Below are 26,676 nucleotides of genomic sequence, written 5' to 3' on the forward strand. Positions count from 1 at the left end.
AATGGCATACAAATGAACACTATGTATAAAAATCAGATGTCAAGATCCCACAGGAGGTCTAGAAGACACAGAATGACAACAGATTTTACAATGCATATTATTCTGATTTACCTCCAAAACTAGCCTTACCTTAACATTCACATAGCTTTACTCCAACTTTTTTTTGTATTTATATGTACAAACTGTATCTATTCCTTTGCAGACTCCCCATTCCCTCTCTCAAGGGCTATTTGCTCTTATTCAGCAGGATTAGGGCACTTTGAACACATATATTTGTGGTACAACAACAATAAATGCTTCTGTTTCCTTGTTTTTCCTAGACACACGGAGCTTTCACATTTGCAGCTGTTAAGTAGCAACACTCACAGATAATCATGCTCACAATCACAGCTTATTGTGCTTTTAACAGGACACTAAATGCAAGCCTGGTATTCTTTGTTAATCAGTAACTGTCTGTTGGTTGACAGCCACTAGGTATTTTTTTGCATGTTTTTTTTTTCCCTGCAGTTTCTCACCTGTGCCAATCCCCCTCTCCCCATCAAGGGACTAAAAGGCAACAGCAGCTCAGATCCTCATCGTGGTACGTGTATACCTACAAAGGTTGTATCATTTGAAGATTAGCCCTTTGTCCTGTAAGGAGGAAAAACACTGAAGCATCGCAGCATACCTACTGCTATCTGCTAGAGCTTGGCTGGCTCTAGTTAGTGAATCAACCATCTTCCAGTTGTATAGTCGAGTTATTTCAAAACTAAACAGAAAAATAGAGAGCCCTGACACACTTTGTGCAGTTTTCACTAGTCATTGCAGTTTTGACTTAATTTGTTTCCCTCCTTCTTTGCATCTTGAGGCTTTGAAGGCAAACGAACCATTCCATGTCATAAAACAAGGAGAACTAGAACAGCCTTCAGTAAAAACAAAAACTAACGGAAAAAGCAGATCTTTTGCAGGCAACATTTCACATGGCTCAAAATGTCTTTGCTGCAGTTTAAATTCTGCAGCCTTGCGATTGTTCTGACACCTCTTTATTGTTCCTTTTAAGTGCAAATGCCTGGGTAGCATCACTATAAATGAAACAGTAGTGTTCACAGACTGCATTCAATGGCTGTTAGAGCTTCCTCTCCTTCATCTGCACAATTTGCATCTATTTTAGGCTCAGGAATAGAGCTTTGGCAGCCTTTCAGTGGTCTCAGATGGGCACAAGACCTCCCCTAAAGAACTGGAGTGAAGCTGGTCTTTAAAGCCCTTCCTAGAGGCAGCCCATGCTATGCTGTGCTTGAGGATGGGAGTAGGGGAAGGGGCTGGTATGGTGAACATTTTAATGGACATCACGAGGTTGCGTGATGCAAGTTCTTTGAGTAACCCCACTCCTGTGATATCCACCACAAAATTTAAGGCATTTTATTTGAATTGTTAATGAAGAAGCCAGGCCCTAGTTTGAAACTTGCAGCACAGATTTCACACCCTCCTGAGCACAGCTCTGAGGGGGTTTGCGCAATGCTTTGCCTCTTGGGTGCAAGAAAGAGGTGGATGAATACATTTCTTACCTTGGAAATTCACATTACTCCTTTCACAGCACCTCAGGGAAGAAAAAGTGCATTGAGAACAGACTGTATCATCTCACTTAATTCCCTATTATCATTTATGGGCTGAGAATATTTTAACAAGGGGTTCCCTAAAAAATTAGCCACTATGGCCTGGGCTAAAACCCATGTAGCAGGGGAAGTGTTCTCATGCAGAGCAGGATAAGATGCAAGGAAGCTCTGTGTTTGCTTTCCCATTGCTCAAACCAAGAGAGACGGCAACAACTCTTAAAGCAAATATATGAAGTGCAGAAGCAGCCTATTATTTCTTTCTAAGAAAATGCTCAATATTCTGATGATTTAACTGATGGATGGAAGAAAGTTTTGTAGGGGAGACCTACCTTTGTATTTCCTTTTGTGGAAATGTCTGCAATCATTGACAAGTATAGTCCAGAAAGTCACATTCCAAGAGCTAAACTATTTAAACTGTGAATTGTTTAGTGCAGAAAATTACGATATTTATGTTTAGTGCTTACAGCAGGCCTGATTTAGGAAGGAATATCTTTAGGTATGGTAAAGGGACATAACATTATATCCAGACTAGAGGTGGCCTCATATTGAGGGCAGAACTTGAATGTGTTTTCATTACACTGTGCAGGTGTTGCTGCACAAGTCCAGTGTCTCAATACAAAGTCAGGCAAGCATGTGGTGCTGTTCAGGTGCTGCACAGATTTTTTGTCCTTTCCCTCCGCTGACTCCTCTATTACAATACTCATGTTAAGGTGAAAGCAAAAAGACTATTGCTATTATATTTTTTCTTTGTTGTGTCTCTCAAGAATCAGAAGATAAGCCAAAGCTAGGAAAGGGGAATTCATTGTACTAGGCCACCCTGCTGATCAACTGAAACAATAAGTTATCATATGCTTCATTTCAGTGACAATGCAATGGGATTATATTATTTTACCTTGTTTTACTAGCAAGGCATAATTGTGTACAGCCTCTCCATGGAGCACCAAAAGAAACTGATGCACACAAAGTATCAAGACTGGGAATTTGGAAAAAGAGCTAGCGTACAGAAAGATTTTTTTATTCCGTTCTGATCAATGAAATGAAAATCCAAAGAATCACCGGCATGCAACATATTTAATATTCTCATTCTTTTCCTAAATAAAGAACATATTTCACTTACAAAAGCGAACTACTATAAATGCAGTTGAAGCTTGCATTATCTGTCCTTTCCATCCCAGTCATCTCCTTAAAGTCTTTCTCTTTTTCATACCTTTTTCTTTTAAAAGGTAGGTAGATAGAATTAGGTAGAATCTCTTCTGTGACCATATGAATTTATAAACGAATACCCCACTTATATATCTAGCTTTCCTACAATGCACAGCAAATCTCTCTTTAAACACAGAATCGACCCAATTTTCTAAAGACAGATATTTGTTTCAAATAGTATTTTGTTCTGGAATTAACAAAAGATGAGTTTTGATCATATAACTTAAAATCCTGGAAAGGACAAACTTTAGTAATAGTTTACCTTTCTATTTTAAATTGACACTTGTCTATTACTGCCTTACACAGCTTGCAGCATGACTTCAGAGACCCACTATAGATTTGCTATCGAATGTGTTGCTATTGTTTTAATATAAATTTGAACCAGAGACCTAAAAGTACAAATCATAGTGCCTCACCCTCCTAAACTAGGTAGTGGTTATATAGAATACAGTTTCTCAATCACTGTGTACATTCTAGCAATTAATTTTCAGCTACAAAGTTTACCTACCTAGCACAATATTAATTTCGGTAATACAGTTTGATTCCCCAAATAAGCTTATATAAAGACAGGTTTTCTCCTGTTAACATAGAAGAACCCACAAGTGTTGAAGATGAAGTTACAACATGATATTATTAGTACTCAAAGGAAAGCGCGTACTACTGTAGCTTACATGAAGCTGTTAAACCTCTTCAGAAAGTCTGCAAAGCCGACACTTGCAGCTAAACTTACTTGCTGCTTGGTTGTCCCTGCCCAATGACTCAGAGATTGCCTATTATTGCTGGAAAAGAGGAGCTAGGTACAGACATCACAGTATGCCCCAAACAAGCATAGTATACATTTATGTATGGATGATTTCATGTTCCTATTCTTCTACATCTCCCACTAAAATGGTATTTGAAACAAGGTAATTAAATTAGACAACTGGTGGAAATTTAGGAGATCATTTCAATCAAAAAACAAACAAACAAACAAAAAACCCAACCCAACAGCTTCCTAGATATTCAGTTCTCTTTTAGCCAGAGAGGTGAATACGGAATAAAACAGATGCAAGCAGGAAGATAACCACTTGGCAAGACCTGGACACTAGAACACAGTAGCCAGCTAAGCACAATCATCCAAGTAGGCTGTGGAGCACAGAAAATGGTTCATTAGGAACCCCTACAAGGCTTTTCAGCCTCACATGGCACCCTTTTCAGACCCTTGACACCAAACGCCAAATGCTACTGGCCTCTCTCTCAAAAGCAGCATATTTTTTTAATTGCTACCCTTGCTGCACAAGCAGTGCCAGGAGTCACCCCTCTCACTTGCCTCATGCTTCCCACCACCTGGTGCTGGCAAAGATCCTTTTGGCTGGCAAGGCAGTGGGACTTCTTTTTTCCTTGTGGCTCTTTTGTAAAGGGCACAATGTGGACCGTTGTCTCCTTACATATAATTAAATGCTTAAGTGGCAGCATGTCATGCTGCAATGTGAGGATATGAGCCGGGGTCCTAGGCTAGCCTGCAGGCTCAGAGGGTTGACAGCACACATTGCATTGAATAACAGTGGTGAAAATTGCCAAAGAAAAAGTTAATTCAAGTTCAACTAATGGATAAATGCCCAAGTGAAGTTTAGTGGGGTACATGTTCATCTCTACTTGGTCAAAAATGCCTTCAAGGAAAGGATAAAAGGAAATGGCAACAGGGAAGAAGTCAAAATTAAGACTGCCGCAGTAGTACCCCCAGTCCCTTACAGGGATCTTACCCGAGCTTAGATCCCATTGCTCTCAGCTTCAGGCGAAATGATGCCCCTGGAGTTCTGTCACCTGGAGGAAGCACAAAACAAAGAACAAGCACACAAAAAAATTAGTGGACTTAAAATACAAACATTACAAGCATTAAAAAGCAAAACAAGATAAATTCAATCACATCCCTGGCCAGAAAGCAATCTATATTTATCTGACAATGGGAAGGATGTGGGGGACTTTTCTTCCTTGGTTAGTGAACCTTGAGGAGTGCCAGAAGGGTGTTGCAGACAGGGAGGAAGGAAGGAAAAAGTGGCTGAATGATTCCAGGAGTTCAGCTCTGTGGCTGAGAGCAGGTGGAGAACTGCTGAATTCCATGTAGCAGGGGACAAGGGTTAATAAAAAAAAAAAAAAAAATCAGCTTGTAATCCTCTACAATCAGTTATTTGAAGAGACCAGTGTTGCCACCTGCCTGCATTGATCATGAAAATTAAGGTCATTCAGCAGAAGACTGCCACCACCATTAAAACCGAATCTCTCTCTCATCTGGAGGGAAAGTAGTTGCCTTTAGAGACTAAAGAGAGGTCTGAATTCTTCCGCAAGCACAGATTCAGCGAGGGTTTATTCTGATTTGCACACCACTGCTTCTTTTCATGCTTTTCTTCCTTGAAGTGGTATGTGCGCTGTTAAAAGAAGCGGGCTCTCAGCTTGCAGTGGGACCCTATTGTTTTATATCTGTGGTTGAAACAAACGTCCTGAAATATGTTTGGTTTCTCTTAAATTTCAAAGTGGTGGCCAATAGTCAGCTGCAAATGGGTTCAAAGTGATCTTAAACAGTGTGGATTTAAAACCCTCCCATCAGCTGCTGTAAAACAAAAACACAATGAAACCTCTCTCACCATTGTCTATTAAATTCTGGTCAAGCCTTACTTTCAGATATCCTAATTCAAATCTGGAGATGTTGTCTTGAAATCAATACAGAGTGCGTTAGATACTCAGCTAATGTAAGCAAGCAAATGTCCACTGGAGTCACTGAAGTTGCTTCAGGATTTAGCTTTGCAGATAAACTCACTGTTCCACAGGCTGAACTGAGAGCACAGGATTCCCATCTCTAAATGAGCTTTGCAGCCATCTCCCTCTCTTTCTCTTCCACTCCCTCCTGGTATTTGATAATAACCCCAGACTGATTCTTTGCCAAGTGAAGCAGACAAGTGTTTCATTACTCATTTTTATTATTTTTTAAAAGTGTTTATCTTATCTGCGGTTCTGTCTTAAATAATAATAATAATTAATAAATAATAAAGTACTTTGTATGTGTCTGGGAGACAAGAAATATTTTCCATTCTTTCATACATTTCTAATCTGATCAAAAATATTTTATTAGAAGTGATTAGAGTAAGGGACATGGGGGAGGGGAGTGTGAAACCAGAGTTATTAATAACTGGGTATTCAAGGAATTCTCCTCCAGCCTAAACTGGCTAGGAGAATTTGATTCTAAACTGAAACAGGAGATCTCAAATATTATCAAAAAAGAGGAAAAAAAAGAGAGAAAAAACAGCTTTGCAGCAATAAACAAACACATGAATAAAATCTAATTTTAGAATTGATATCCAGAATAGTAAATGACAAACTAAATCAAGCTCACAGCTAAGACACGGGAGTGCTATTCTTACAGCAGTTTCGCCACTAGGTCACTGCATGGCCTCAAGTAGGAGACTTCTTTAATATCTGTCTCTAATGGATCAAATTGAGATATTGATACTATCTTCTCTGAAGAGCTTTGACATCTTTGATGCTAAGTATTATTATTATTATTGCGTGACTGGGTCTATGGTGTGGTTTTTAAAAGCAAAAGCTGCTAGTTTCAAGCACAGAAATAGCATGTGTGCAGTTTAAAATTCAAATGTATTTATAACTGAATGCTAATGACAATGTCATTTATTCACTTAACAATTCTGCATTAGGCCATATGAAGCAATTCATTTTTTAATACATTTATTGGTATCGTACAGAGAAAGAGGAGTTAAAAGGTAGCTGAGATTCATCAGGAGTGCAAATTGCAGCATACCATAAGGTGGTGAATGCTGCCCTCTGGCTCAGGTTGGCAATGGTCACTTACTTAGAAATGGTCTATTTTGGAAATGGGGGTGGAGGGGGAAGATAGGAGAGGCTGGATTTCAACAGCTTTCCTTAATACTTCTGTCTGTAACAGTTTAATTAAAAGTCGAAATGCTTAAAACAATATCACATTAGAAAGCAATTTCCTCAAGGATTCAAGGTTGCAGCTGTATTAAAACTAGGTTTTTCAAATATCTGTAATACAGAACTATTCTCTTTTATGTTGCTTTATCTTAAATGGGCTGTATAAAAGAGTCATGTCAGCATTAAGCTTACAGGCCCATAGAGGACAGAGGGGTTTTTTAACATGGATATTTTTTATGATTCAAGAATATATACAACTTATTTCAGTATCTTATTTTACACTTTTAAGCACTATATAATGTCAAAGGAAAGGCACAATAGTCTCTATCTTTTCAAACAGTGGAGAATAAACGTAGTCCGTTTCACTGACAGGTATCATGGTTGAGATGTATCTGCAGCTTAAACACAACACCTTTACAATTTACTAAAGATTAAGCTTCCATTATCCTGCTCTTGATACACCATTGCCTTTTTAAAAACCATGTGTGAACAGGTCTTTAAGAAACAGATCACAATGATTTCTTGTTCTCATCTGCCTAGAGATTGGGGACCCTCTTCCTCCTTTAAAGTTGCACCTGACTTTTCCTGCCTGCATCTTGTGTACTCCTGACATTAGTAGGAAACAAGGGCAGATCTCCCTCGCTCCGAGAAGCGAGTGAGGCGACCGTTAAGTGACAATTTCTATTAGAAAAGGTAAGCGATAGGTACTGCTCCACTGCCAACCTCCCCATAGCAAGGCCCGTGCCCAGGAAGCCCGCAGCCCACCTGCCACGCTGCCCGGCTGCCAGGCACGCTGAGCCCCAGCAAAGATGCGCCAGACACGCGGGGCCCATCCGACCGCGAGACTCGGCGCTATCGTCCTACCTCCTCCTGCCTAAAACCAGGCGCCGCCGGGGATGCAGAGGAAGCATGGCATAGGAGAGATGGTTACAGGCCACATGTTCAATCCAGACAGACAGCAAGTAGAGTTGTTTTTTTTCCCCCCCTCCTTCAGCCTTTTAAAACCTCACCTTATATTCAGACCAATAGGGTACTACCATTCTGATTTGGTAGTGTTTTATACCATCGCGCACTCACGTGAATGACTATGAAGGGTTTAGGACAATGGAAAATCCAGCCCCGTGACTAAGTCCTAAAGCTCATCTTTTTAGAATACAAACTGGAAAGCCGACTGGCTGCCTGTCTCTCAAGATGATAAAATGCAATGTTCTGAACACAAGACAGTATTTCTCTTGGGAATGTTTCATTTTGGGTAAGAGGGCAATAGCCTTTTCCATAGCTGAAGAGAAAATTTCATTTGTCTTAAGGGAGGAAGTTCAGAGCAGCTTTGAGAACAACCATCTCGGAATCAAATTGCGAACAGAAAGGAGAAATTGATAGGGCTTTTTGTTCTCTGATCGTACATGCCAACATAATACGAATTAAAAAAAAAACCAAAAACTTTAAAATATGAAAAGAACAAGGAAACCCAACACCAAGATTCAAAGGAAGGATTTTTAGAAGCTATGAATGCAATACTTTGGTTCAAAAGACCCAATGGAATCAGGTAAGGAGAGCAAAATACCCAAGGAAATCTCATAATGGGCTCTCAACTGCACTTAACAGGAAAATTTACACTCACCGAATGAGGCCTAAGAATGCTTTACTATAAAATGAAAAAAAAAGAAAAATCAAGGCAACTTGCAAATCTTCTAGCTTAAGTTTTTATTTCTGATAACAGACAAATATCATACTAATTCCATATCCCTGTAAATAAGGAAATACAGAAAAGTTGTTTGCATGCAATTCTAAGATAACTCCTCTCCCAATTTATTCAGTGGGGGATATTTAGAATTACGTGGAAATCAGTCCAAGTGAATCCTTGAATTTTCCAGTGATAGAAGTGGCTGTTTGGGACACTTTGGTTCCATGTCTTTAGCCACTAACATAGCTTCTGAGAAAAAAAGCACCTTTTTTAAGAAGCCACGTAATTACTGATGGGAAGACAGAAAATCCTTTTTGCTGCAACACTGTGGTTTTGAAACTTGTTTTCACCCTACTTTGAGCTTGTAACAAAGCCTCTCAAAGATTTAACAAAAGCAAAGGAGTGTTAAAATGTCTGTTTCAAGAAGGTATGTAGTGTAGCCTAGCAGGCATGCTTTACTCTGAACAGTTTTTCACGCTGAATTTGGCAAAACACATAGCTGAACCTAGGTCATGAGTTTCCCAGGCTAGGGCCACAGCCACCAGCTCACAGGACGTAAAAGTCTCTATCCTGAAACAGACATGGTCTGCAGTCGCTTTGGATTTGATGAGATGGCATGTTTTGGCCTATTCTGCATGTGATGGGGAGCCCTCAGTTCAAGTGTTTCTCAGTGATTTAAGCAAAATTCAAGTGGATGGTGTCGGCATAACAGGACTGCTGGGATCGCTGAGGTGCCAGGATATCAGAAGGGTCAGCGTGTTCTGCGGTGTCACTGGGCCAGAGTGGTTAAAGGTGACCTAGGGAACTGCAAGAGGCTTTGGGGGCCGTACACACAGGGGTCTCTCCTTTAGTCTTCCTGTCTTTCCAGTACCAGATCTCTTTCCTAAACCCCTTGAAACATGTAATTCTTTCCTTCACTATCCCCCGCCACCCATACACTTTTTCTTCCTGAAAAGCAGAAACCTCCTCCTCCCCTCCCCAGCCCCACCTTCTCATTTCTCCTCTGCAACAGTGTCTATTCACCTCTTTACATCTCCCCAAATTTTGAGAAGGAAAAACAGGGGAAGGAAAAAGGGGAGAGAGAAAGATTAAGGACTTGACAGAGTTTGGGTCAACACAAGGTCCTTAGGGTGAAGGGTCCTAATTGCAATCTGGAGCCAAATGTGAAAAGTGCTCCTGTTGAGAATTGTGGGGTTGGAGGGGAATATAGACCATGAACTATCCCCTTCTCTGACTTAGGCAAGTCTGTCTTTCTGGGCCTATTACACATATGTCTGGTGCCAACTCTATACAATATTCTTCCCTGATAGTACAGACAAAATTCAGTCTGTGGGGGTAGTCTCACCCTCAAAGACTTTCACTTTTGCATAAAGCCATCCCTGTACTTTCTCCCTTTCTAAGGGCTGAGCATGGCCATGAAGAAGAATTAGGATACAAAAGACCCTCTGAAAAGTATATATTTCCCATCCTGTCCTGTCCAGCCTTGCTATTTCCCAGCACTTTTTCCTCTGTGGAGGTCCCAGCTGAGAGGAGAAAGCAATGGGATATTACATTGATACTTACCAATTTCTAGAAACAGGCATGTAAAAAGATTTCCTCCATTGCCTTTGTATCTCCTCTACCTTTAAAATCCAGCTGGAGATTCTGAGCTCCTAAGCCCCTATAATACAATTTATAAACTGTATATTTCTAGAAAATCCTTACTTGTAGTAGATTTACTTTATGAAGCAAGACAAAGGAATAACTAACTCACTCTGAAGGAAAAGCAATGGAAAGGGCTGTTGTCACGGGAGCTGGCCACCTTTCCTCACTCCTCATGTTACATATTTCCACTATCAACCCACCAATTTCACAGCCATGAGTGCACAAAATTCATGGAGCTGCAGTCTTCCAGAGAATCTGAGTGCAAGGACCTCATCTTCTTCCCATTGATTAACTAGAAAACATTTCAATATATATTTTTTTTACTTAAATAAGAAGCTACGCTGCACAGCATACAATCTAAACCTCTAGCTTCCCTGAGGCAAGTTGCGGAACCTGTCCCAGTCACAAATGACCTATGAGAAATTAAACGACAAAGATGGGCTGCTTGCTTCTTGGCGATTCTGGAAATTGCAAGCATCTCGCATCACCTGTGAATCTTTTCATGAAGGCACTAACAGCTTCCTTTTCTCAGAGTGACAATAACTACAGGACTTAGAGTTTTCTAGTGTTTGCTTGCTCTGCTGCTGCTGTAGATTAAATGCGAGAAGTTGTAAGCTATCTAGCAAATGTCAGATAATTCACTGAGAGAAAGCAGAAGAACTTTAAACATGTTTCAGTAAGGATGCTCACTAGCTGTATAGGGGAAATTGTTTCACCTCTACCTTTAAAAATTAAGTGTTCTTCCATTTGTTCTGTTCCTCCTAAAGTAACCTCCTAATTTTTCTGAGCAATTTTCCAATAAGAATTTGAACATATTCCCAAATTTAAAAAATTGAAATACTAAATTAGACTGTAAGGAATAAAGAATACTGCCTCTACTAATGGATATCACTAAAAGGAACAATTAATATGAATTTTCGTAGTAAGTCTACTTCCAACCTCACAAAATCCAAAAGCCTGACATAAAAGCAGAACTCTGAAACAGCTGGGTAGCTTGAATCTGATATGAACTTTATCTGTCGGAGAGATATGCTACACACCTTATAGCTAGAGACACAGCTTTAATTTCAAACCATGGAGAAGAAAAAGCATAGGGTGAATTCCTCATTACTGTGCCAAGGGAAACTAAGAACATTTACTTAGACTCTCAATAGGGGTAGGAAGATATGCTGAAAGTGCTAAAAGTTGGAAGTTAATGATAGATCTTATGGTCCTTTTAGACATTTTTTATTTTCAAAACTTGTATACCCAAAGTAAAAGGGTTCAAGCCTTTAAGTGAGGTTCAAGGGTATACTTTGAAATTGGAATAATATGAGTAGATGACATTTAAACCATGTAAATTAGAAGAAAGAAATTAAAATGAGTTTATATCTGAAGAGAAGAAGAAAAAAAAAAAGCTAATCATGTAAATCTGAAGTTATTTATGCATCAATGTCTGGGCAAAAGAATGTGGTAAAAGACAGCTTGCTAACAAAGACTTAACAACTGGGCTTGAAAGAAAGCACCAAGGTCTGGAGGAGAAAGAGGGAAGAATGGAGAGAAATTCCCCTATTTGCTGTGATGTTATATCTGTAGTGGCCCACGAACACTTGGCTGAAAACCAAGAACAAGCTCCTTTCAACAAGATGCTAAAGACTGACTGACAGCTAACTGGGCTGAGAGAGAAAAACAAAAGAAGTGAATCGTAGCAAGTATAACAACATACATTAAGTATAGTTTTCAGGCTCATAATATCCATCATAACCATTATCTTTGGATCAGTATCTAATTAATACTTCAGGACCAGGCCCTGTATGCTGGCAAATGATACTTTTCATATCATTTTCATTTAAATTCTTCTTAATGTTTTCTCTGTCTGTGATCTCTGCCTTGATCCAAATTAACTTTGCTTTTATATAATGCCCCTGGCAGAGCTTTTGTAGACTTTCAGGGCGCAGAGTCACATTACGCTAATCCATGGCAAATGCTGAAAACTGCTGAAAGGACAGTGGCTCCTTTTGGAGAGGGATGTTGGATTGGGTTAATTTTCTGTCAAATCATCCTGCCTAGATCATATGATCTCTAAACCTGATATCAGGAAAACAATGCTCAGGAGCGCACAGCCAGAGGCGGGACTTTTGGTGTCAGCCAGCAGTTACCCTGAATTAGGTATAATGTGCAACTGTACTGTGAAAAAGAAAAAGTCACTTCTGGGCATCTTGGAGAGCCATGAAATGCCCTACCAACTTAAGGGAGAGGAATGAGGCTACAGGCCTGTCAGAAGAAAAGAATTTAAAGCGAGGTTGTGTCTGAGGGGAGGGCAAATTCAGTCAGTGTAGACGCAGAGTTTGATCCACAGCTCTCTGAAGTCAAATGTTTTAGTTTACGTCAATGGCCTTTGATTAGGCCCAGAGAGAGCTGTAAGATCCAAGGGCTGCCAGGCTTGGTTACAGTCATCAATAGTATAAATCCCTGAGAGAGTTTCCTTGCTAAACTCTAGGTCTTTCTGCTGCAGGACGCTAACTAAGGGCATGATCCTGAGTAAACTTCAGTCCCATTGGCTCCAGAAGCCGCAAATTCCTTCAGCCATCTTACAACAGATACCGACCCCCTGCTTTGCTGTGGCTGCTTCACGCAAGGGCTGGAGAAGAGGAGACAGTTCCTGGCAAAACGAAGCTACTCCCGTCAGCTGCAAGGGGAACTTCTCCTCCAAGCGTGGGATGGGGCAGGGAGGCCCCGGTCAGGCGCCGTACATCAGCCCCAGGCGCGAGCCTTGAGGCTCAGCCAGGCGCAGCGGGGCTCCTGGCCGGGCTCCTCGCCGTCCCGTGCTCCCCGCGCACTGGCGCTGCCCCTGCCACCCGGGGACAGCCCTTGGGTGGCTGGATGAGCCGTTCTGCACTGCTGCAGCCAGCACCCAGCCCAGTAACTCTGTAGTCTGAAACGGGTTGTTTCATTTTTGTAGCCTCTTGTGAGAAACCCATTTGATTTCTTTAGCTACTAAGTCTTTCTGAACAGGAACATTCTCAGATGGAAAACCGTTCTCTTAGAAAAAGAAGCTATAACTCTCCCTGCCGTAGGGACTGATGATAATGTTGTTGTATGCTTGGAAAATCCTCATCTTCAGATTAACCTGGAAGCTTCCCCCCTCACTCCCTCATCAAAGCTCAGGTCCACTTCCTTGACTTTTTCTTTTTTTTTTTTTTTGAAAAAAAATATTTGCAGGATGAACAGAAAATAAATCAACACTACCAGAAAACCAGCAACTTGATTGTTTCTCTCTACTTCTGCAAAAAAACCATAAAAGCTCAATTGTCCTCTCAGGACTCCTTGGAAGTCTTAACAAAAGTCTCTAAAAAGAAGCTAAATGAAAGACCAGGGAGTTAGCAGCATGGCAGATCTATCATAGACAAATCAGATGAAACCTTCTTTCCTTCTGACTGTATCTGGGCTTAATTCTGATCTCCTTACTCATGCTGAGTAATAATTCACACCATAAATAGCCCCATTGGAGTTACTAAAATCACTTGGAGTAAGCCATAAGCCTGTTTGACAAATATCAGTCTGATACACTGAGGCTAAAAATCCTGAGAGCTAATTGTAATATTTTTGCAATTGTGTGACCTGAAAAACAGGCTCTGCTCTTTGTTGTTGTTGGGGAGGTTTGTTGCCCCCTCCCCCTCCCAAGACAGGAACTTTTTTTCCTTTCTTTTTATTTTGTTTTTCATTTTAATATGAAATCCAACTAGAAAATTAATGTCATGTCTACCCAAGGAAGTGCAATGAATATACATAGATGTATGAAAAACTGGCACCTTTTGGACAGAGATATTAAAACAGTAAAACCTGAGGCCAAGTCTATAGTATAAAAATCTGTCTGAAAAGTACATTAGTCAGCAATGTAATAGGACACAATGTCAGCCATTAAGCCAGGCAGAGCACTTTTTTTGGCCTACCCAGTGATTAGCCTGACGCAAAGCCCTAGCTTATTTACGGTGTCTTCATGTTGCTTCATTCACCCGTATGTACGTGACAGCAACACTTAAGACAGAGATTTGCTGTGCTGCTGTAAAATAGTGTATACTGTAGGCTTTTTTTTTTTTTTAAACCTTTGTAAGCTGATCTCTTCTATGAGTCTTCCTCAGTGAGCTGAAGAATTTATCTGTGTTTCTAGTTACATGAAAGGGAGTCACTGGAAAGTATCGAAAGACTACTGACAATCAAGCAATTTTTCCTGTATTTTCACTGTAGCCAGGCTGATCACCAACACAAGCAAAATTACTTCCCAAGACATAATCAGTATCCTCAGGAAGCCTATTCTGCTCTGGCTTAAAATACTGAATTCCTGCAAGAGGGCTTAGCCTGGAGATGTGAACCCTGAGGGAGACCCCGAGGTCCCAGCAGCAAAGCCACTCCAGGACTGCCATTACCCAGGCAGCCCCGCGGCTGTGCCGAGCACCTCCTCCGGCAGGAAGCCTGACAAGAAGGCACTCAACCAGTTGAACAAAAAGTACAAGCTTTGCACCAAGCGAGCGATTTGCCAACAACTAATAGCCTCCAGGCTGGATACTGTTACCTAGTTATTAATGAATGCTGCTGATTAACCTTCTGGAAGTGCTTTGTCCACCACACCTACTGGTGGGAACCAGAGGTAGGCTACCTCCAGTTTAAAGTTTTAAAAAATTATTAGAGTAGTTCTCAAAATGAACAGCTCATGAGACTCCACTACAACCTATACTAGATCGCAGGCTGTTGTGCTTGCTTGAAAGTCAATTAAATTTTATACAGAAGGTTTCCTATTATGCCCCTGCAGTAGATTCAGCAGGGACAGTGACCCCCATAGAAGTTCAAAACTCCTCAGCATCGTCTATACATATGCAAAGTAACGCAGTGCTGAAACCCGGAGGGTGACATCTCAAGTACTCAAAAATGATGTGCTGGGCTTCTAGGAATCATGAGATTGTCCTTTATGTCTGTCCTCTCATAAAAGAAAAAAATAAACTTCTATACTTTTATTTCCTTTAACTTCCTTGCCTCTCTTGGTCACCTAAGCATTTTTGAGCTTACTTTTCTTTACAAAATGTCAAATAAATAAAAAGCCAAAACTCACAGAAAGGGTCATGAAATAACACGAATCCAGGAGCAAGAATGTCAAGAAACTAAAAAAAACACCCAAATGCTAAAAAGTTTGCACTAAGCTACTGAGAGTTGATGACTGCGGCAGAAGTGCAGGGATGTAAGCAAATACAAAGGAACTGCCTGAATCTTAATCACGGATAGAAACGAAGGGGAAAAAAACAAACAAAATCTGAAAGGAGAGGAGAGTACAGAAAGGACAAAGATGGGAAAGAAAAAAAATGCATGAAAAGCATATTAAAAACATGGGGGGTGAGAGAATCAAAATTCAATGAAAACAATTTGTCTCATTCTATCTATTAGCAGAAAATGAAAGACTGCTCATGCATACCTTTACTAGGGGACCTGCAGATTTTTTTTTTTTTAACTTCTGTTTCCTCAATTTAAGAAAATTTTGCTGCTTTTTAAGCTATAAGCAAAAAATAGAGATTTCTTGCCCAAATCCTGCTTTAGGTTGAGATTTCACACAACAGTTGAGACAGCTTGACAGCTTGCTGCTGCTGATTGGGGCAGCAGCCTCACTCCCCTGCTTTGTTCCCAGCCACGTGCTCCTACCGCTTCCCTTGTGCTGAAACTGGCACTTATCTGACACCCCAGTAAAAATATTCTACTTCAAGTCAAAAAAATTTTTTTTTCTGCTGTGTTAGGGTGTTTTGTTTAAAAACAAACAAACAAAAAAACCCACTGAGGAGAGATGGGTCAGACTGCTCAACTTTCCCACAAAACCTAACCCTTAAAATGCCCCTGGAACTGTGCAGATGTTAGCATTTTGCACCTGTTTGGCTTGCTCTCCTATATCCTTTTATGAAATGTACATATTAAATGCAGTGCAATTCTACTAATAAATGAACAAAAATGATGCAAAGGGGTAGAGTAAAACACCTCATGTAAACTTCTAACAAAAGCAGGATATGATAACTAAAGCCAAGTCTCCCTCTTTGCCCAGTACAGTGTTGTATCATGGAGGTCCCAGACCAAGGTAGGTACCAGGTGTTGCTGGACTACAGACAAAGAGTGGAACAAGTTACAAAGAATTCACCGTATTCTGCCTTCACTTACACTCTTGCAACCTGGTTGACTTATTCTGGTTCAGCTTCTCCTCATTGCAGAATTTGGGTCGGAAGATCAGTTAGACCTTCCTTGTTTTCACAACATTACCAGCATCATTTAAATAAAGGATTTGTTTTTGTTCCCTTCCGTTTCTGGGAGGGGCAGATTTCTCTTTGCAATGTCCTTATAATGGCATGGAGCAATCTATACTTGTGCTATAACTCACAGAACACAAAGATGTCCATCACATTGCGTTTGCCAAAGCTTTTTCTTTGGGCAAATACGTTATTGCCAGACCATCATCCTTACTCACATGAGTAGTCTCATTACTATCTGTGGCACAAACAGGAGATGGCAGGATTCAGCCTATTAACTTCTGAATAATCTTTGCTTTTAATAGGCTTTTTTCATTTAGAGAAACAAAAACAAAAAGGACTAACAAACAGATCACTTAAATAAACCAATATACACTACTTATGCAGATAGCATACTTGGTATGTAGATACACATGTGCATGCACATGCGCGCGCGCACACACACACACACACACACACACAGCTAGAGCTTCCAGTGTTTTCTGGCCCCTAGTATTACATGCAGGAACCCCCATGCCAGAATTTTGCAGGTGTCCAGGCTCCCCAGGACAAATCTGGGAGTCACTGGACAAAAGAGGAGCCTGCATTAAAATGGAGCAACATCCTCAACCGCTTGTCAGGAATTTGTCTGCATTTCATCAAATCCAAGACATGCCTGAGAAATATCTGAGGATATTTGATGAAGTGACATTTCCTTGGTCATTTTCCTTATTCCGTTACTGCCTTTTTTTTTCTTTTCTTTTTTTTTTTTTTTAAGAGACAGCTGAAATTATTTAGATTACTTGTTAAAAAAGAAAAAAACAAACAGGAAGTGAAACTGGATGAAAATAATTTCTTAACTTTGAGGTGCACAAAGGATGGAGCAATCCTTGCTGAAGATAACCGGAAAACATAAACACACTGATTTCAATCGAGAGCACTTTTCATAAGAATATTTCACTCACTAGTTGCTGCTGAAGGCTCCCTGTTCCTTTTAGAGGTGTGGTATCCATTCTGGAATACACACAAGAGTTCAAGCATTGCATAATTACACAAAACAGGGCCTACACAAGAATATCCTGTTTGGCTTCCTGTACACTCACTAGGGTGGCTCAGCTGAATCCTTGACAACGTTGAGCTCCACGAGGAAAACATCAAGACTCCTTGCTGATAGCAGTTTTTCACCTAGAGCTTCACAGCAGTTGGGCTGTTTAGCCCCAAAGTGTAAGCAGACAATCACCCTATTGTTTACTTTCTAGTCAGAAGGAGCATTACTGCTTTTCTTCACTGTCCACGGCCTCTGTAATCCTGGCAGTCATGTTCACTCAGCGGTAAGTCTAAACATGTGCTTCCCAAAGGAGTTTCAAATCCATGACATAGATTAGCATCACCGTGCTTCAACGCTATCTGTGACAGCTTCCACAGTAATTAACATTTTAAACTGTGGTCAATACAGAAATTATTTGATGAGGACTCGTTCTAGCCCCCAAATCGTGAGAAATTAACAAGTTTAAGGAGCATTATTATTATAATAAAGTGAATAGGCTGTGGAGGACAATGTATCATTCAAAAACTCTGTCAGCATTGCTTCATCTCGTTACATATCACTATATCTTAAAAAAAGAAAAAAAAAGAAAAAAAAGGAGCGATTCAATTGTGTGATGGTGAATCATGAAACTTCACAAACATTCAAGGAACACACATGCCACTACAAATTAACCATTAGCACTGCATGGTATTCATCCTTTCTGTCACACACTGTGGGAAGCACGCCTTATTAGCATGGAAGCACGGAGCAATACTATCTCAGTGTACTTAACATTCTCTTACCTTGGAAAAAAGAGCACACAATTGCAGTCTTAAACAAAAAAAACCCAATCCCCAAAATGCTGCAGCTCTATTCCTTTCCACATTTAATCATAGGATTTAAAAATTACAAAATTGAATCCTAAAGCCTTTTCTTCCCTCTCTTCCAGTTCACTGTTTTTTACAATGAAATGTAGTTTTTGCATTTTTAATCAGCCTTAATCATAAACAAGGCAGGCATCACAATTGGTGCTATTTCAGGGTTCCCTCCTGCACACTTCGTTTTTGGTTTTGAATTTCAATAGTACCCACGACTGGGGGTCTTCCTGGATCCCAGATGTCGAATTATATGGTCTGTCCTATTCTTCTCATAGTGGCAATCCAGCTCCTTGTTAAGTTTCACAGGAATCTGAATAGCTATTCTGAAATCACCCATTTCTCACTGAATTGTATTACAACTGAACTTCATTTTGTCATCTTGATTATCAAGAAATAGTTCTCTTTAACAGTTTCTTAGAAATGTCCACACTCTTTCCTTCTATCTCTTAGTAATATGAAGCACCCTGCACAAATCAAATAAATAAATAAATAAATAAAAGTCTTCATTTAGTATCAGTGTTCCTGTTTGAGGTCCTGTGCGGTCTATAAAATGTCGAGAAAGGGGCCCACTTCCCATACGTATCCTACTTACACGCTGTTTTATTTAAGAATCAAGAGTGCATTTTACAACCACTTTGCCATGTTAAAAAAGGAGAAACATAAAAGTGACTTTGAGGGGGAGGGAAGACTTATGTTTTGTTTCACTAGCTTCTTTCAGAGTAAACTTGTAAAATAAAAAGATATAAATGCCAAACAATTTTGTTAAAGTTAATGTAGCTGTAAACCAGAGCCTTCCAGTGACCTACAAGCAGAACTGGTATTTTAAGCCTGTATTGCTTTTACATACATTTTATATGTGTGCGCACGCACACATACACACACACACTTTTTTCCTACATGTGACCCAACACTATGGAATCACCGTACATTAAATAGAAACTATTACTATCTGCTCTGATTTCAAAGAGTAACAGAGGTTTGTTAGTAGTTAAGGTTAACATTGAGTAAGGTATCTCAACTAGCAGAATAGTTTGGATACATAACACAATGACAAACATGTAACACTACCGCAAATCATGGCCTTTGGCACCCCTGCTCATATTGTTATTAATTATGCATTTTCTCATCTTATTAGTGTTTGAATGGAAGCAAAAAACAGTGCTGCCCTAAAGGATATTACAGTCATAATACAGCCTACTTTCTTGCTGGGATTGATAACAGAGGAACCAGCCCTACAAGTCACCTTTGGCTTGTATGTCCTTGTGAGAATTGTTTTTTGGATGGATTACATAGACAACTGTTATCTGTGTCTCGGAGGACTCACATCCTCCAAGCTGCTGAAGACCCTTCTGAGCCTCAGCTGCAGTCAAAACCTCCCTAACTCTTACAGAAGAGAAAAAAAATCTTGTTGAGGCTTATCTGCATCAGCAAATCACTGAGTTAATCATCTCAGACTGCCTGCAGACCCAGGCATATCTCATCACCTTTATTACACTATGATTGTAGTTTCATGATTTGCTCTTAAATCATAAAGGCTGAAGAATTATACACTTATAATAGTTGAATTTCTATCATGTTAGATAAGTTCGGAGCTGACCTAAAGTTATATAAACTTGTCTGTAAAGTTCTAGACTTGTAAAGTTATCTGAACCTGCACTAAAATCTCAGCTCTTAACATTAGATATGTTCATAAGTGACATAACTTTAAGCAACTCTATCTTCCGAGCAGTGTGGTTTATTAGCATTACGGAAAGGATGAACTAAACTCCCATTGTTCACGCGGTACCAGTTTACAGCAACATCTGCTGGATAACCTAGAGCTGTAATAACAGAGACCCTGACCTACTGAAGTGACAGAACAATATGGGACAAGGCTATGGGTAGGCAAGGGTTAAATAAGAGGATAAGAAAAGGCTTTCACATCAAAGACATCACTTTGCAATGACACCTACCCTTCGCTACTGCCTGTGCCACTGATTTCATGGCTTGTCCAGGTTGCCAGTTCATCTAGAAGGCTCCCCAGCTTATAAGAGGCTGTATCAGAAACAATAAAGTCAGATGGCAGTTTTGTATGCCTTGGGGGAGAAGGTAGATTCATACACTAGAGAATATAATAGAAAAGCTAGAATGATTTTAGTCTGTTCCCCTGCTTTAGCTGGCATTAAGCGCACTTTATACTGTTAGTATCTCAAATTTGACAGCCAAAAATCCCACCCCCCAAGAGAAAGGCTGTTTAAAAAAACCCATACTCACATTAGTAAGTCAATAACAAGAATATTTGCTTTGATAGTCTTGTTGACACACAATGGTTGAGGCAGTTTTATTATTTTTTTTTATTATGGCAGGAGTATCTTTAGGGCAAAGTCTCTGGGAGAAGCACTATTAAGCACTTACCCAGGACAAAACCTTCTTGCAGAGGAATTTTCAATTGCTTTTCAGCTGCACTGTGGTTTATTGTTTGCTTTAAATCAACCCAGAGTCTAAGCTACATACCATGGCGTCTGTTAAAAAACCATTATGGTGCAATTAAAAACAATGTTAAAGGTGGAATTCCCCCCTCCCATCTCTCTGTATAACTGTTACACGCTTCCTCTGTGCCTTTCATGATTATCTGCCCCAGCTCTGGTCAGGAGATACAGCTGTCACAAAACACTCAACAGATGGCAGTGGCTGGGTGATGCTTCATCCATTTTTGGATGCTCTACTGACATTTGAGCTCATGCCTTCTATATATGCTGTCATGCCACTGACTCCTTTTAGCCAACACAAGCCTACAACGTGCAATGACAATATCCATCTTTCCAAAGGAATAGAGATAAATTGAACTGCCCTTATAAAAAGCAATATAAAATACTTAAATTTAGTGTCCTTTAAAACTTTTAACCATTATGGATAGATATGGCTAGAAAATAGATAGACTGATAAATTGGTAGATGGATCTCCTTTCTTACTGCTGTTTCATCCTTAAGCTATTTTATTCTTATAAGGCTCTTCAGAGATTGATTTAACTTAGAAAGAGCAGCAATTTCTCTCCAGTTTTAGGAAACTGCTAGGAACTAGAGTGCTTTGAAAAGAAATTGATTAGTACAACTGCTTTAAAAAGAAAGGAAAACAGCAAAAAGATACACAGTGTCTTTGAGCTTTTCAGGTAGTAAAGGCTACTTAGTGCTTTATTTTAAATTAAGCTTTTAAAGCTTACTCGTATTTTTGATATAGTTGCAGTCAAACTGGAGGAAGCAACAGTTTGTGGAACGTAAGACAGTGCTTTTTTTGTTTTTTTTTTGTTTGTTTGTTTTAAAACAGCTGTAAAATACTACCATCTAATGTAATTGTTCAGTATGGAGAGACTGTGACAGTCCTGTATGTATCCCAAGATAGGGGACTACGGCTCATGCTTCCCAAAGCTCAATTCTAGTCACTGTGGTTCCGACATAAGAATGAACGAGAGATAAGGGATGAACAGAGAAGAGGTGGATAAATTCATGTACTTAATCACAGGGATTAATAAAGACTTCTTGGGAATGGCGGGTGCTGGTATTTTGTCCTGAACAAGGAGGGGTGGCTACATTTTTCCCGTGTGGTTTCCAGCACAACAAGTTCTAACCACGGGACGTGCAGAGCCTATCACTGCAAGCACGGCTGATGTGTTCAATTGCACAAACACACACTTGATGATACCCTTCACCATGAGGCCTATATTTTGAATGCTGTTAAGAACAAGATGATTTACAGGTTAATTTATACCCTATTAGTGATGAAAGAAATTGTAAGGGATATACCGCTTTGTCAACAGCCTCTGCTGAACAGATAGGAGACATTTAACCAAGGGCTTAGGTAAACAAGACACTCCCAGTGTGATGAAAGGGAAACTAAAGTTAGGAAGTATGATCTAATTCTTCAAGCCTAAACTTAGACTTAGCCCAGGAAGTAATAGCAGAAGGGTGACATGACAGCATGAGGGTACAGTCAGAAGTGCAGCTCAGCAGTAGATTATTTCCTGTGTGAAGTTATGCAAATGTTTAAGATCTCTTAAATAAGAAGAAAATTAATTGCCACAAAAAGAACAAAGCACACATTATCTACTAACACTGGCCATGTCTGGCTATTACAAAATGTTTAAGGGCAATGACTGAAGAGAGGGCAGTTCGAATCAGTTTTCATGCTGTACTCCCTCCTGTTATCCTTCAGCTGTATGATAGTAAGGGAAAGGAGCACTCGGCCTATACCTGAGCCTGTAAGTGATAAATAGAAGCATCAGCCACATTTATTTTGAATGTACAAAACCTGCATGGTTTTTCAGTACAAGAGCTTTGTTCAGTGAATGCTTCATTCCCAAATTGCATCTCTGGAGACTGCAAGCTACCAAGAGAATCTAATACTACATCTTAACTTAGCAGGGCCTATTATTCCAGTTTATTCTTGGACAGCACAGACAGACAACATCCTTGTTAGATCAGTGGACAGTCAGAAGTGGCCACCTAATCTGTGCTAATCAGTTAATAAGCCTTTGGACCGCAGAGATCAACGGGATGGTGCATGGCTCAGACTGAATGCAGTCGCATACACAGCCGTATGGCTGAGCATTAGAAATGAAAGAGACACTAATGCTGATGCCATATACCAGAGGGTTAATCTTCTTTCTCACTGCTTAGAAGTCCTCTGGATCCTATTTTCACTATGTGCCAACGCCAAGAAGTGCAGAGAGCAATTCCCATGAATTTCTGCCTTTTCTAAGACAGCACTCTTCTGATTCCTCAGTAAGTATCATTTGTTTCTCATAGGGGCAAATACCCTTAACTACTCTCACTTATTTAAATAGGCCTTGCCTCATGTTCTGAAAAGGTAAGCCTGTTCTCTACTCATAACAATATCATTTGTTACTTTTACTGTTTTCTGTCATTGCTTTCATTGGCTAATGTATAAAGGAGAATAAAGAAAAAAAATATAGCTTTCTTGCAGCACTGGCTTTTGTATTTAGAGGCTCTTTTGCAAGAAAGAGGCTTCTGAAGCTAGTACATCAAGAAAGAGAAGAACATGGAAGTAAATATAGAATGATTTTGAACTCCTCTTTTGTAATTTGTAAACTTAAGCTGTGGAGCAGCCTGCAGTGTGTTTGCATATCTGTAAGTCTGGATAGCATTACTGTTTCATGAAGAATTTCCCACCCCATATGTTTATCCCACACAGATCCAGTGAGCTATATTAATGAGTGGAACATTACTAGTGGTTATGGTTGCAATACGAATTAAAACCTCAACAAGAACTTGTTATGTGCTTGGTACAAGTAACAGCATAATGTTGAAAGAGTTTTCATACAAGTTCAAGCTAAGTCACCTTATAAGATGATCATTTTCCTTATAAAAAGGGTAAGAGCAATCCTTTTCTTTCATCTATACATGACTAAATTAACGATGCTGAGATGAGGCAGGGAGTGAGCATTTCACATCTTACTTGGCTTTTAGCATGGAAGAGGATAAAGAAGCCTGAGCTGCGAGTGCTGTATGGTCAGGCTTACTTCTTTCGTTACATCATTCTTGAATATATGACAGTACAAAGTGATAATGGACTCACAGCATAAACACTGCGGAAAGCAGTAACAAACACCCTCCAAATACACAAAACAGCAAAGCTGAGCAAAAAAATTTATGCAGCAAAGATTCACAAGCCACAGCTGATCTCAGTTTGAGCACTGTGAGACTAAACACAATAGGGAGCTTTCCAGTACTAATCTGTTCTGACATTTTAGAGAGGCTAATTCTTACAGACAAATAAAGGTCTAGCTCTGGAACAATTTTACTCAGGCCATCAGCATCCTCCCTGATTTGATCTGATTTTCAAATAGCATATGTTTTTGTTTGTGATCTTCACATCCTACATAAAAGGAAGATAAAACTAGCAAAACTAGCAATATGGTAGGATTCACAATAAAGCTTAGATATCAGGCAGATCTAACTGAAACAGATTTTAAAACAGGACAATCACATAACAGGGAGAAAGTTGAACATGAACAGAATTTCTAAATACTTAAAGGTGTGTGTGTATGTTTTTCCACGTGTGTGCACACACATTAGGAATTTCAACAAAACACTGTTTCATCAGTTCTTCAGCTGGGTATTTGCTGATCATTGATCATCAGTCACCTAGTGGCTGAAAAACCTAAAAAAGCTATTTGAGGTTTTTTGTGTGGCTTGAGCACTGGCCCTTCTGTCAGTGTTTCACTGCATTATTGTAAAGAGCAACTCTTTGCACGTGAGGAGACAGATGCTGGTGATTTAGGCAGGCCAACACACCACAGTGCTTTTACTCAGCTGATATTTAATGATTTACCATTTAATGCAGTTCATCTTTCATAACCCTGAGTTCAAACAGAAGCAGCTGCTATTAGGGATGCAACAGTACTGAACTTCCAACCAAACGCATAGGAGAGCTTCTTTTATAGCTCTAGCTACTGGACCCATCTGGCTCTTCAGTTAAGTACTGCAAATGAAGGAGAGAAACACTTTGCTTCCCATCAGTGAGGTCCTGAACAGAATGCAAAATTATTCAGAATAAAGGCTTTCCAGTCAAAACTAGTTGCATTAGCAACACAGTCTCAAACTTTGGTGGATGAAAGCAACTTAATTCATCTTATCTAAAAAACACTGATGAAATCAGGAGCAGGTTTAAAAAAACAAACAAAAACAAAACAAAACAAAACAAAATCACTTAGTTGAAATCATTTTTAATACCAACATGTCCCTAAATCAGATCATAAGGAGACTTCAGATCAGTGCTTCTAAAATGTTTTCTTCTGGAAATGGAAGACGAATTTTTTGGTTGTCTCCATTTTGAATCAGGAAGAGGGAAGAGAGAAAAGGCAAAGTTTGTAGGCTTGTAGGACATAGCAGAGGCTGATACATGGTCTCCTCCTAGCAGATGACATGCATTTTTGGGACAGTGGGCTGGCTGTTCCTCAGTACCCCAGCTCTGAGTACAGGGCAGCTACTATGACTACTTAAAAAAAAGTATTCCCCTTATCTAGTAATTTAAGATAAATTCAAGCCTTTAGAAGGTGCTTTCATTTTTACTTTACATCACTTCTAAGCAGGAAGCTTGCAAGCGCTAGAAATATTATCACAGTTTGCTTTAAAAAGATCCTTTAAATAAATAAATAAATAAAAAATCCTCTCCTAATGCAATAATCTTCTATTTTCATTTTTGTGCTTGTGGAGATCTGACAGAAAGTAGATTATGGTAGAACTACATTTACCTCCATTCCTACCAACATCTGTAAATTAGGATTTGCAAGAAAAGAAGCGGATTATGAACTTTCATTACAATTACAGGGCTACAAAACAACAACTGTTGCCTAGTTATGATTATAGCTAATCCTTTGACTGCCCACAGTGGACGAAAGATGTTTTCATTTTTATATCTTATTTGTAAAAGAGTAGGAGTCTTTTGTTATCAGGAGCTTTTCCAACAGAGGTGTCCAAGCACAATTAAATTTAAAAAAGCGTATGTCAGGTCTTTTATATAACTTCTCCATTTCTTTCGGTTTCTCTCCACATCTCAGATTATGAACTCACTTTATAACCATTACAGGATTCAGTCTCAAAATGGACTATAATTTTGGTGATCCCATTTTCACTGTTGAAAGCTTTCAGATCTTCCTTATGGATATGACAGTGAACATTGCCAGAACTTACTGTTAGATGCCAAAAATCAGGTCTGGATGAGTTCTCCATTACTTGTTCTATGCAATATTATTGTCGTTATAGTATGTTGGGAGAAGCGGAGGCAACTCGTCTCCCTTTGTACGTTATTTGACAGTTTTCAATCCTTTCTCTTCCCCTAAAATATAAAATCTAAATTGCAGCATTTAACTTGGGTATATATGAATTTATAAGAGACTTTTGGAAAGAGTTTAGCATAAACTTTGGGTTTAGCCAAATTAGCAGAATCTTTAGACTACACAAAGACATTCTGAAAGACATACCTTTTAAGGGAAATCAACACTTGGAAGTAAAGCTAAGCAGAATAAGCACACGTCACTGCTTGCCAAATTCTCTATCAATTTTATATTTCCAGTATCAGGTTGCGTTAAACGTGGCCATTTGCTTTATACGTTTTAAGTCTCTCCCTATCCTGTTTTTCTTTTAACTTTGTCGTTCAAACACGTATGCACACGAACAACTGGAGGCCAGAAGTTGGATCATTGAGAAACTTATGCTATGTTTGTAGGGAACCCTAGGATGCTTGGCCAATTGCTTTTTTTCAACCAGATAAAAACCTAACAAACAGCCGGCTTAAGAAAAAGCAGTATTAACCAGGAAAAGGCCACAAATTAGTTTTATAAAGAGGTGCTACCCAGAGTCCTCCATGGTTTTCCCTCTGGTAGCTTCTCAAACTCAAAAACTGTTCATGTGTATGAAATGATGCTTCCTTGAATGCTTTTTTTTTTTCTTCTTTGGCAGTGTCTTCAACTGGGTAGTTGTGGAGCAAAAGG

The 26,676-nt window shown here is 39.6% G+C and overlaps 1 protein-coding gene across 12 annotated transcripts in view; it reads right to left on the reverse strand.

Moving 5' to 3' along the window:
* ADGRL2 (adhesion G protein-coupled receptor L2) overlaps positions 1–26,676 on the reverse strand; it is a 392,431-nt gene that overhangs the window by 311,799 nt on the left and 53,956 nt on the right. For all 12 annotated transcript variants that reach the window (XM_013961433.2, XM_013961430.2, XM_013961432.2 and 9 more), the window contains exon 2: positions 4,538–4,598. The gene's annotated coding sequence lies outside the window, so the exon portion shown is untranslated. The remainder of the gene's footprint in view (positions 1–4,537; positions 4,599–26,676) is intronic.

The sequence above is a fragment of the Apteryx mantelli genome, chromosome 8 (assembly GCF_036417845.1).
Source record: "Apteryx mantelli isolate bAptMan1 chromosome 8, bAptMan1.hap1, whole genome shotgun sequence".
Lineage (NCBI taxonomy): Eukaryota > Metazoa > Chordata > Aves > Apterygiformes > Apterygidae > Apteryx > Apteryx mantelli.